Source organism: Triticum aestivum, chromosome 6A (genome assembly GCF_018294505.1).
Source record: "Triticum aestivum cultivar Chinese Spring chromosome 6A, IWGSC CS RefSeq v2.1, whole genome shotgun sequence".
NCBI lineage: Eukaryota > Viridiplantae > Streptophyta > Magnoliopsida > Poales > Poaceae > Triticum > Triticum aestivum.
The window spans coordinates 363625994-363638600 of NC_057809.1; positions in this window are offsets into that span (position 1 = coordinate 363625994).

Here is a 12607-nt window from a genome sequence, read left to right on the forward strand (position 1 = left end):
ATCTCAGGTACTCCCATAAATGTTGAGACCAATATTATTAATACCATAACACCGGAGGAGTACATAAGGGATACTTTCCAGAACGTTTTAGACTCTGAAAACAAATATGTATGTGGTACAGTAAGTAAACTGACTCCAAAACGTTTCTAACAACAATTTTTCTCCATTTTGGAATATTTAAAAACTTAGGAAAATTAGAAGTAGTCCGAAAGATGCACGAGGAGACCACAAGGGTGGAGGGCGTGCCGTTGCCTTATGGCCACCTCATGTGCCCTCCGAACTCCTTTTTCTTGCACAATACTTCTTTTGGTAGGTAAAAGTTCAATATATAATATCCCGAAGGTTTTGACTACCGTACCATGACAATATCTCTTGTTTTTGTTTTGAGCAGTTTCTGCAGCAGATTTAGAGCAAGATGTCTTCGCAAGAGTCAATCACGGAGAGTCGTATATCTCACCCGACACCAGGCCCAAGAGCATACATCGAAGCTGTCCACTTTGTGCAATCAACGGAGGAAGAGATGGAGGCTGACTTGAAAAGGGTGGATAACATGGAGGAGGATCAAGAAGTTACCTCTCGTCTTCAAACTAGATTCATGCTGGAGGAAATTCATAGCTTAGCGATAACAAATTCGGTCATTCCTCCCAATGCTAGATTTGTCTCCTATGAAAATATGAAAAAGAGTGTTGCTTTTTCTCCCACAGCTATGAAACATCCATGGGAGAATCACGGGTAAACTTCGTAAGGAAGTAATGGATCTTGAGCAGCAAAATAATAGGCTCAAGGAAGAGAATCACATCCTAAGGGGCATCATCGCCAAGAATATCACATCACCTCCTCCGAAGAAAGAGACATGGGTATGGGCACTTCCCTTGGTAACTGCCAAGCTTGGGGGAGGTTCCCCGGTATCGTATCACCATCACACCTTTACCTTTATCGTTTTTCTTAGTTCGATCCTTTTGGTTATATCTTGATTTAGTAGAATAAAGTTTTAGTATGATCTATTTTTGAGTTTTGTTTTGATCTCTATATATGTAATCATGTCCTTGAGTTATATATATAATAAAGAGTAGTTTTGAGTTGAGGGATTTTCTTTCTTGCTATGATCTTGAGGGAAATAAAGAAACACAAAGAACAAAAAGAAATAAAAAGATCATATATTGATCTTATGGAGAGTGATAGTCCATTTTGCAACATGTTTTCTTACTGTTATTTATGATGTTTTTATCCATAATAATCCTTTTTGGAGTAATCCATTTTCGCTCATAATAATCCTTTTTGCAGTAATTCTAATGCCTTTTTGGAGTAATCCATTTTGCACTTTTAAAAAAAATTCGCGCAGAAAAACAAACAAAAGAAATACTAAACGGACTCCAAAAATCCCAAAATAAATTTTCCCCGGCTTCTAAAATCAAGCCGCACAGGATGAACATTTATTTGGGGCCTAAATGAAATTTTGAAAAACGCGCATTTTTCCTAAATTCAAATAAAATAGCAAATAAGACAAAAATGAAATCTTATTTGATTTTATTATTAAATCCTCAATATTTCTTTATTTAGGGAAAGTCATTTTATTCCCTCTCTCATATTTTTGTGATAGAAATAATTGAAGATAAAATAAATAAAATCAAATGATCCTATTTTCAAAATTTGAGAAAACTCAAATATGAAAATAACGAAATCCCCAACTCTCTCCAAGGGTCCTTAAGTTGTGTAGAATTTCTAGGATCAACCAAAATGCAATAAAATATGATATGCAATGATGATCTAATGTATAACATTCCAAATTGAAAATTTGGTATGTTACACTATGTTAGCACAAAATTAATATGTAACCTGATGCTAAACACGCTGTTGATCACCAACGTCGGTTAAATCCAAAAATGAAGGAAGTGGTAAGAACGGAAATCTTAAGACTTCTGGAAGCAAGTATAATCTATCCTATAGCTGATAGTAGATGGGTAAGTCATGTTCATTGTGTCCCTAAGGAGGTATAATTGTTGTTCCTAACGAGAAGAATGAACTTATTCCATAAATAATTGTTACAGGCTATAGAATGGAAATTGATTTTAGAAAATTAAACAAAGCAATTAGAAAAGATCATTACCCTCTGCCTTTTATTGATCAAATACTTGAAAGATTGTCTAAGCACACACATTTTGCTTCCTTGATGGATACTCTGGGTTTTCACAAATACCTGTTTCTCAACCTGATCAAGAAAAGACCACTTTTACTTGTCCCTTTGGAACTTCTGCTTATAGACATATGCCTTTCAGTTTATGTAATGCACCTACTACCTTTCAAAGATGTATGACTGCTATATTTTCTGACTTTTGTGAAAATATTTTTGAGGTTTTCATGGACGATTTCTCCGTATACGGGAAGTCTTTTGATGACTGTTAAGCAATCTTGATCGAGTTTTGCAGAGATGTGAACAAACAAATCTTGTCTTGAATTGGGAGAAGTGCCACTTTATGGTTAATGAAGGCATTGTCTTGGGTCATAAAATTTCTCAAAGAGGTATTGAAGTGGACAGAGCTAAGGTTGATGCAATTGAGAAAATGCCATGCCCTAAAGATATAAAAGGTATTCGTTGTTTCTTAGGTCATCCTGGTTTCTGTAGGAGATTTATCAAAGACTTTTCTAAAATTTCTAGGCCTCTTACGAATCTTTTGCAAAAGGATATTCCTTTTGTTTTTGATGATGATTGTTTATAAGGCTTTGAAACACTCAAGAAAGCCTTAATTTCTGCACCTATTATTCAACCACCTAATTGGAACTTGCCCTTTGAAATTATGTGTGATGCTAGTGATTATGCTGTTGGTGCTGTTCTAGGACAAAGAGTTGATAAGAAACTGAATGCTATTCATTATGCTAGTAAAACTCTAGATAGTTCTCAAAGAAATTATGCTACTACTGAAAAGAATTCTTAACAGTTGTGTTTACTTGTGATAAATTTAGACAATTATTGTTCATTCCAAAGTAATTGTTCACACCGATCTTGCTACTATTAAATATATTATGGAAAAGAAAGATGCTAAACATAGACTTATTCGATGGGTTCTCTTGTTAGAAGAATTTGATTTGCATATCATTGATAGAAAAGGAGCTAAGAACCCCGTAGCTGATAATCTATCTAGGCTTGAAAATGTGCATGATGACCCACTACCTATTGATGATAGTTTTCCTGATGAGCAGTTAGCTGCAATAAATGTTGCTCATAGTACTCCTTGGTATGTTGACTATGCTAATTACATTGTTGCTAAATATTTACCACCTAGCTTTACTTATCAACAAAAGAAAAAATTCTATTATGATTTAAGAAATTACTTTTGGGATGACCCACATCTTTATAAAGAAGGAGTGGATGGTACTATTAGACATTGTGTACCTAAGCATGAACATGGACAAATTCTATGTAAATGTCACTTCGAAGCTTATGGAGGGCATCATGCTGGAGATAGAACTGCTCACAAGGTATCACAATCTGGATTTTATTGGCCTACTCTCTTCAAGGATGCCCGTAAGTTCGTCTTATCTTGTGATGAATGTCAAAGAGTAGGTAATATCGGTAAGCATCAAGAAATGCCTATGAACTATTCACTTGCCATTGAACCATTTGATGTTTGGGGATGTGATTACATGGGACCTTTTCCTTCCTCTAATGGGTATACACATATTTTGGTTGCTGTTGATTATGTTACTAAATGGGTAGAAGCTATTCCAACCAGTAGTGCTGATCACAACACCTCTATTAAAATGCTTAAGGAAGTTATTTTCCCAAGGTTTGGAGTCCCTAGATATTTAATGACTGATGGTGGTTGACACTTTATTCATGCGGCTTTCCGTAAAATGCTTGCCAAGTATGATGTTAACCATAGAATTACATCACCTTATCATCCTCATTCTAGTGGTCCAGTTGAACTTAGCAATAGAGAAATAAAATTTCTTTTGCAAAAGACTGTCAAAAGGTCCCGGAGGAATTGGTCTAAGAAATTAGATGATGCACTTTGGGCTTATAGAACAACATATAAAAATCCTATGGGTATGTCTCCTTATAAAATGGTTTATGGAAAAGCTTGTCATTTGCCTCTTGGGTTACAACATAAAGCATATTGGGCCATCAAAGAGCTTAACTATGATTTCAAACTTGCTGGTGAAAAGAGGTTATTTGATATTAGCTCATTAGATGAATGGAGAACCAAAGCTTATGAAAATGCAAAATTATTCAAAGAAAAATTTATAAGATTGCATGACAAAATAATCCAACAGCGTGAGTTTAAAGTCGGAGAATATGTTCTTTTGTACAACTCTCGTTTCAGATTCTTTGCAGGAAAACTCCTCTCAAAATGGGAAGGCCCCTACGTTATCGAGGAGGTTTATCGGTCTGGAGCCATCTAAGTAAATAATGTCGAAGGTACTAACCCGAAGGTTGTCAATGGGCAATGAATATAACATTATATCTTAGGTACGCCCATTAATGTTGAAAGTAATATTATCCAAACTATGACACCGCAAGAACACATAAAAGAGTCCTTCCGAAACACTCTAGAATCATGTAAATAAGGAGGTACGTGATACGGTAAGTAAATGGACTCCGAAAAATCCGCAAAAATATTTTTTTGTCAGTTTTGGAATATTTAGAAAAATAGGAAAATAAGAAACTACTGGGAAGCGTACCCTGGAGGGCACAAGTTTTCTTTTGTTTGCTTGTCCCCCAAGATAAAAAATCTATATATGCTTCCCAAAACTGTTGATCACCGTATCACGGAGAAATCCTCTGTTTTCTTTTCTTGCTGTTTTTGGTCAGATTAGTCGAGCCAGGCATTATGTCTTCCTCACCCTCCAACAATGGAGAAGAAGATGCAGAGGTATTTCAGGAGTATCTAAGGAGAGAGGAAGCTGAAGAAGTTTCTATGGAGGACGAGGAGGAAAATCCTTTTGGGGCTCACTCTCCAGCTTCCGCGAGAGGGACATTGGCTAGCGTCTCCACTCACCCGAATCCTCATCAAGCTATGATACCGTCAAATAATCAAGAGAGCCTCAAAATGGAAGGATAAACTCCACCAAGAAGGCCTTCACATAGGTTACATCGTAGCAATTTTCGCAATTTGATTCATAACTATGGGATCGAGAATACTCCTCGTAGGCACATACCGTCCAATAGGGACATATCTCACCCAAGAGAAAACAGTGCAGGAATAAACCCTTGGGGCCCAGAAAATAAACACATAATGGCAGAAGTGAAGAAAAATGGTGAGATAATTCATCAAGCCTTTCGGGAGATCCAAGGCTTGAAGGATCTACTCATGCTTATATTGGAAACTACCACTTCATCACCACCATCATCATCTTCACCACCAAAGGAGAATTGAGTATCAGGTATGGGCACTACCCTTGGCTTCCGCCAAGCTTGGGGGGTGACCCGGTATCATATCATCACACTATCTTTTTACCTTTACTTATTTTAGTTCGATCTTTTGCTTTAGATTAATAAAAGTTTAGCTCGATCCTTTCCTTTTGAGAGTTTGCTTAGTGATCTATCCTTGTAATCGTGTGCAGGATATATAATAAAGTTTAGTTTGAGTTTTTGCTTTCTTTACTTTCATGTTGCAAATAAAATAAATAGAGAAAGGAAATAAATAAAAGAAAGGAAATAAATCGAAAAGATCATATACTAATCTTATGGTAGGTGATGACACCACATAAGGAAAAGTATAAGTAGACAATTTTATTAGATATTGACAAACATATCATTAGTCAATGATGCAACTCATGAAAGAATTAATAAGGGAAGAGAAGATTCACATATAAATATACTATCATAGAAATCTTTTGTGATTGTGAGCCCCCATCAAAATATTATATGCAAAAATTGCTAACGTTGGACAAGGAAGACAACTTAATGGTTTATGTTTGTTCATATTCACACAGAAGTCATATTGTCATGGATCCTTTAACATTTGGTGCTTTCCCCTATCTTTGCTAGCCAAAAATTCCGCACTAAGTAGAGATACTACTTGTGCATCCAAAAACCCTTAAACCCAAATATTATTTTCAAGAGTCCACCATACCTACCTAGGGATGGAGCAAGATCCCTCAAGTAAGTTGTCATCGGTGCAAAAAGGCAATAAAAATTGCTTCTAAAAGTGTGAGATCATTTAGTGTAAGAGAAAATTGAGAGTTGTACAAACTTGTGATCGTGAAGAATAAAAGAGACAGACTACATAATAAAGGTCTCTATCACAAGGGGCAATACAAGGTGACGTTCTTTTGCACTAAGGGGTTGAGCATACAAACAAATATGCGCATGGCAACCACTGCTTCCTTCTGCGAAGGTCCTATCTTTTACTTTTATGTATTTACTTTTATGCAGAGTCAAAGTTTTCTCACTATTCCTTTTTATTTATTTTCCTTTGGCAAGCATCATGTGGTGAGGAAAGACCTAGGCACATATGTCCAATTGAAAATAGATAGCATGAGTTATTATGGTTGACATCACCCTTGAGGTGAATACGTTGGGAGGCGAAACTATAAGCCCCTATCTTTCTATGTGTTAGATGAAATGTTTTGCTCATGTGTACGCGGTGAGTGTTAGCAATCATAGAAGACTATATGATGGTTGAGTATGTGGACTTGCCTAAAGGCTCTGATACATGACCCTTCGCGAAAAGATGATGAATTGTAGTTGCAAAGTTGACCGAGAACATAATTTGTTGGTTTTTAATAGAGTTTTTGCTTTATACTTCAATAGTGTGATGAATTGTCACTTATTCATAAGAAGTCTATGATAAAAGTTCTATGATAAGAGTCTTATGTTTAATTTTGTTGCTGTTATAATAATGAACATGATGCTTCTATGTCTGTATTTTGGTTTTTATTGACACCTCTCTCTCTAAGCATGTGGACATGTTTTTCGATTTCGGTTTTCGCTTGACGACAAGCGAGGTCTAAGCTTACGAGAGTTGATATGTCCATTTTGCATCATGATTTCTTACTGCTATTTATGATGTTTTTATCCATAATGATGCTTTTTGGAGTAATTATAATTCCTTTTCGCTCATAATATGCAAGGTATACACAAAGAGGGAGAATTCCGGCAGCTGGAAATCTGGACCTGGAAAAGCTACATCGGGCCACCTATTCTGCACATCTCCAAACAAGCTTAAACTTCACGGATATTTTTTTATCAATTATATGATGAATGTTGGAGCAAATAACCACCAGAGGGGCCCCACCAGGTGGGCACAAACCACCTTGGCATGCCAGGGAGCCCAGGCGCGCCCTAGTGGGTTTTGCTCACCCAGGCCCACCTCCGGTGCCCATCTTCTGGTATACAAGTCATTTTGACCTAGAAAAATAAGGAGAGGACTTTCGGTATAGAGCGTCGCCGTCTCGAGGCAAAACTTGGGCAGGAGCACTTTTGCCCTCCGACGGAGCGATTCCACCGGGGAACTTCCCTCTCGGAGGGGGAAATCATCGTCATCATCATCACCAACAACTCTCCCATCTTGGGGAGGTCAATCTCCATCAACATATTCAACGGCACCATCTCATCTCAAACCCTAGTTCTTTTCTTGTGTTCAATCTTGTTACCAAAACTATAGATTGGTGCTTGTGGGTGACTAGCAGTGTTGATTACATCTTGTAGTTGATTACTATATGGTTTATTTGGTGGAAGATTATATGTTCAGATCCAATATGCTATTCAATACTCCTCTGATCTTGAGCATTATTATCGTTCATGAGTAGTTACTTTTGTTCTTGAGGTCACGGGAGAAATTATGTTGCAAGTAATCATGTGAACTTGATATGTGTTTGACATTTTGATAGTATGTATGTTGTGATTCCCTTAGTGGTGTCATGTGAATGTCGACTACGTGACACTTCACCATATTTGGGCCTACGGGAATGCATTGTGGAGTAGCAATTAGATGATGGGTTGCGAGAGTGACAGAATCTGAAACCCCCGTTTATGAGCTATTCCGTACGGGACCGATTGGATCCAAAAGTTTAATGCTATGGTTAGAATTTACTCTTAATACTTTTCTCATAGTTGTGGATGCTTGCGGGAGGGTTAATCATAAGTAGGAGGTTTGTTCCAGTAAGAACAACACCTAAGCACCGGTCCACCCACATATCACATGAGGTAAAAGGTTGGGAGGGGAAACTATAAGCCCCTATCTTTCTCCGTGTCTGTTTGAAACTTTGAACCCATAAGTATCGCGTGAGTGTTAACAATTGTGAAATACTAAATGATAGTTGAGTATGTGGACTTGCTAAAAAGCTCTTACATTGACTCTTTCTGATGTTATGATAAATTGCAATTGTTTCAATGACTGAGATCATAGTTTGTTAGTTTTCAATAAAGTTTCTGATTCATACTTTACCTTGTGAACGAAATGTTACTTTAGCATAAGAAATTATATGACAATATATGTTGCTGTTTTTAAGATGATCATGATGCCCTCGTGTCCTAATTTATTTTATTGACATCTCTATCTCTAAACATGTGGACATATTTTTATGATATCGGCTTTCGCTTGAGGACAAGTGAGTGACGATGACTTGTACCTCGGGTAGAGTCTTAGGCCTGACCTGGACACCCTACCCAAGGGCACTAACTTAGAGTCCAAGGCTTACAAGGTTCAGCACAAGATATCGACTGAAGTCACCCTGAGGTACGATCCACTCGATGGAAGATTCCACTCGGCTCTCCCAATTCCACTCGACCATGATAAACTCACTCGACCATACAAAAGATCTACTCGGAGTATAGAAGGCCTAAAGTCACCCCAAGATGGCAACGGTCAGGCAATCACTCTGTCATCATAAAGATCATTAATAGCAGGTGTTACAGTAACGATATAGACATAACTCACACTGAACCATATGTAACCAAGGGCTGTGAAGGGCCTGGCGCACTCTATATAACCCACCCCCTTCTCTGGCACAAGGGTTCGCACCCCCTGTAACTTTCACACATATCCAGTCAACATGCCTCCACGACATTGAGACGTAGGGCTATTACCTCCTCCGAGAGGGGCCTGAACTTGTAAATCTCTGTGTACAACCTCGCCATAGCTAGGACACTTCCTCCTCCTATGTACCCCCTACTCTTACTGTCAAATTCATTCCCACAACAGTTGGCGCCCATCATGGGGCAGGCGTTTGAGAGACTTCCAGTGAGGTTGCAAGTTTTGATCTCGATCAACATGGTTTCCGGCGGTGGTTTGGCTTTGGGCCATGAGATCCGTCTCAGTGCGCTCGTCTTCATTGCCGACGACTACGCCTGGCTCCAAGAAGCCCCCCTCGACGTCGAGGCCCTCCCCATCCGTTGTTGACCCAGTATATCGGCCGACCCCCGCAGCGTCTTCACTCCCCACCATCCATCGTCGCAAGCGATCTGGTCGTTCGTGGTTCCAGCGGTGGGTGAAGCACGCGGTGGCTCGTCAGTCGACCACCCCTCAAGTCGCGGCAATTGAGCCCGACAAATTCCTGTACTAATTGTTCGATCTGCCGACTGGCCATTCAGATACGCTTTCCGAGTGTGAGAGCAACGATCCCGCGACAGAAGTCCTCATGGTTGATTGGGTTCCGTCGCGGTGGCGGTGGCGGCGGTATCATGACGAATACTATCCTCAAGCCCTCACTGCGGAGCAGAGGGAGGAGCTGCATCATGATACGTCTCCAACGTATCTATAATTTTTTATTGTCCCATGCTATTATATTATCAATCTTGGGTGTATTATATGCATTAATATACTATTTTATATGATTGTTGGGACTAACCTATTAACCTCGAGCCCAGTGCCAGTTTCTATTTTTCCTTGGTTTTTAAGTTTCGTGGAAAAGGAATATCAAACAGAGTCCAATTGAGCTGAAAATTTACGGTGATTTTTTATGGACCAGAAGAAGACCCCGAAGCAAAAGAGTTGGGCCAGAAGAGCCATGAGGCCTCCACAAGGGTGTAGGGCGTGCCCTACCCCCCAGGCGCATCCTCCGTCCTTGTGGTTGACTCATGGACCCCCCTGACGTGAAACCGATGCCAAAAATTTCTGTAAATACGGAAACCCCTAAAAATAAACCTAGATCGGGAGTTCCGCCGCCGCAAGCCTCTATAACCACGAAAAACCAATTAGGAGCCCATTCCGGCACACTGCGGGAGGGGGAAACCATCACCAGTGGCCATCTTCATCATCCTGGCGCTCTCCATGACAAGGAGGGAGTAGTTCGCCCTCGGGGCTGAGGGTATGTATAGTAGCTATGTGTTTGATCTCTCTCTCTCTCTCTCATGTTCTTTATTTGGCACGATCTGGATGTACCACGAGCTTTTCTATTATAGTTGGATCTTATAATGTTTCTCACCCTCTACCTTCTTGTAATGGATTGAGTTTTCCCTTTGAAGTTATCTTATTGGATTGAGTCTTTAAGGATTTGAGAACACTTGATGTATGTATTGCTTGTGCTTATCTGTGGTGACAATGGGATATTCACGTGATCTACTTGATGTATGTTTTGGTGATCAACTTGCGGGTTCTATGACCTTGTGAACTTATTCATAGGGGTTGGCACACGTTTCCATCTTGACTGTCCGATAGAAACTTTGGGGCACTCTTTGAAGTTCTTTGTCTTGGTTTGAATAAATTTGAGATTGTGTGATGCATATCGTATAACCAAACCCGCGGATACTTGTGGTGACATTGGAGTATCTAGGTGACATTAGGGTTTTGGTTGAAGTGTTTCTTAAGGTGTTATTTTTGTACGAACTCTAGGGCTGTTTGTGACACTTATAGGAATATCCCAATAGATCGATCAGGAAGAATAACTTTGAGGTGGTTTCATACCCTACAATAATCTCTTCATTTGTTCTCCGCTATTAGTGACTTTGGAGTGACTCTTTTTTGCATGTTGATGGATTGTTATATTATCTAATTATGTTATCATTGTTGAGGGAACTTGCACTAGTGAAAGTATGAACCCTAGGCCTTGTTTCTAAGCATTACAATATCGTCTTCGCTCACTTTTACCACTTGCTACCTTGCTGTTTTTATATTTTCAGATTACAAAAACCTATATCTACCATCCATATTACACTTGTATCACCATCTCTTCGCCAAACTAGTGCACCTATACAATTTACCATTGTATTGGGTGTGTTGGGGACACAATAGACTCTTTGTTATTTGGTTGCAGGGTTGTTTGAGAGAGACCATCCTCATCCTACGCCTCCCATGGATTGATAAACCTTAGGGTCACCCACTTGAGGTAAATTTGCTACTGTCCTACAAAACTTTGCGCTTGGAGGCCCAACACGAGTCTACAAGAAGAAGGTTGCATAGTAGACATCAAGCTTTTTTCTGACGCCGTTGCGGGGGAGGTTAGTGATTGAAGGTATATCTTTAGATCTTGCAATTGAATCTTTTAGTTTCTTGTTTTATCACTAGTTTAGTCTATAAAAAAACTACAAAAAATGGAATTAAGGTTGCCTCATATGCTTCATCTTTTTAATGTCTTCCGTGAAATTAAGGATTTCGATAATTTTGCCAAAGTGTTAGAAGAAGAATGCAAAAAAATGTTTGGCACTAAATCTTTGAATGATGAGCATGATTGCAATGTTCTTAGTACGAATTCTTTGAATATCCATGATGCTAATGATATGCAAACCCAAAAGCTTGGGGATGCTATGTTTGATGAAGATGATACTTTTTGTCCCCCAAGTTTTGATGAGCAAGCTTACTATGATGAAAGAATGCGTCCTATCTATGATGATTATTGTGATGACACGTATGCTATAAAGAATAATGATAACCATGAAACTTGTCATCTTGATTTCAATTTTCAATCCCATGATAGTTATTTTGTTGAGTTTGCTCTCACTACTATTGATGAGAATAACTTTGCTTATGCAGAGAGTAATAAAATTTCTATGGTTGCGCATCATGAAGATAATGCTTTACGTGATAGCTATATTATTGAATTCATTCATGATGCTACTGAAAATTATTATGAGAGAGGAACATGTGCTCTTACATATTGCAATAATATCAAGTTTCCTCTCAACGTGTTGAAAATCTTGAAGTTTTGCTTGCTTTACCTTCCTATGCTAGTTGATTCTTGCTGCCATAAGTTGTTTACTCACAAAATCACTATGCATAGGAAGTGGGTTAGACTTAAATGTGCTTGTCATATGCTTCATGATGCTCCCGTTACGTTTCAATTTTTATCTTTTATGTGAGCATCATTGAAATCATCATGCCTAACTAGAAAGACAATAAAGAAAAGCGCTTGTTGGGAGACAACCCAAAATTTATGCCTACTATTTTTGTGTCTTCACATGATTAAGCTACTGTAGTGATCATGTTTTATAGCTTTTGTTTCAATAAAGTGCCAAGTAAGACCTTTGGGATGGCTTATGGTGATAGTTGATTTGATCTTGCTGAAAAACAGAAACTTTTGCGCTCAGGAAAACAATTCTCATTTTTAACATTAGCATGATAAAATACTGATTCTATTTACATAAGGTTAATAAACAAATTGCTCATGTTTTCCTAAATTTTCAGAATTTGTGGAGTTACAGAAGTATTCGAGAGTTACAGATTAGTGC